The sequence below is a fragment of the Bison bison genome, unplaced genomic scaffold (assembly GCF_000754665.1).
Source record: "Bison bison bison isolate TAMUID 2011002044 unplaced genomic scaffold, Bison_UMD1.0 scf7180017864063, whole genome shotgun sequence".
Lineage (NCBI taxonomy): Eukaryota > Metazoa > Chordata > Mammalia > Artiodactyla > Bovidae > Bison > Bison bison.
The window spans coordinates 5,071,352-5,072,343 of record NW_011494635.1 but is presented as its reverse complement, the minus strand read 5'-3'; the positions used below and the strand labels follow the sequence as shown (position 1 = coordinate 5,072,343).

The following is a 992-nucleotide window of genomic DNA, read 5'->3' as shown; positions in this document are numbered from 1 at the left end:
GTTTGGCGCCATCTTCCAAAGATAAAATTGCATTCCTATAGGGCGGATGTGTAATGGGTTTACAACAAAGAAAGAATTTATTACCTTAAGGGTCTAGAGTTACTAACACCAAGGCCACTACTTATTTTTTCTACATACCCACTATTAATTGATACATATTCAAGGATACAATTCAGGGGATGTGAAAACTTGGCAACAAGCATTGACTCATCAATGAAATCCTTTATTAGTTTATTCTGACAGTTTTTAACTCTCTGAGAGGCTCTAAGCTATTTGAATATCTTAAGCTTCCCATGCCTCTCGAGGCTGGGAGACTGTAAACAATCGTATGCATAGCTGCAGGAGTCCGGGTAAACTTGTCAGGCGAGTTAGAGAGCCATCAGAGGGGTTTGGATTTAAACACTCCTAATTGCCCAGGAACTTTATTAATTGGAGCTGTAAGTTAACTCTTTGACAGAGAGAGAGAGAGATGGTGGTAGGGGACAGCCCCCAGTAAAGTCAGAGGTGAGAGCACAAAGCAATAAAGTAGGCAGACTCTGGTTTTTTGGGGGAAAATGCTCGAGAATATCCGGGGGGACTCCTGAGGCTCGATCCCGCCTTTGCGTATGCCGAGCCTCCTTCCTCATGACCTTTGTCACGAGTGGAATGCCTCACCGGCTCCCCGCAGGAGATCAGTGGAGAAATAACTCCAGAAAGAATGAAGGGATGGAGCCAGAACAAAAACAATACCCAGCTGTGGATGTGACTGGTGATAGAAGCAAGGTCCGATGCTGTAAAGAGCAATATTGCATAGGAACCTGGAATGTCGGGTCCATGAATCAAGGCAAATTGGAAGTGGTCAAACAAGAGATGGCAACAGTGAATGTCGACATTCTAGGAATCAGCGAACTGAAATGAACTGGAATGGGTGAATTTAACTCAGATGACCATTATATCTACTACTGTGGACAGGAATCCCTCAGAAGAATGGAGTAGCCATCATGGTCAACAAA

General features: G+C 44.0%; 1 protein-coding gene across 1 annotated transcript in view; it reads right to left on the bottom strand.

Annotated features, from left to right (window-relative positions):
- Nucleotides 1-992, bottom strand: part of LOC104986158 (dihydrodiol dehydrogenase 3-like) — a 27,682-nt gene that overhangs the window by 14,018 nt on the left and 12,672 nt on the right. The gene's annotated exons all lie outside the window — the stretch shown is intronic.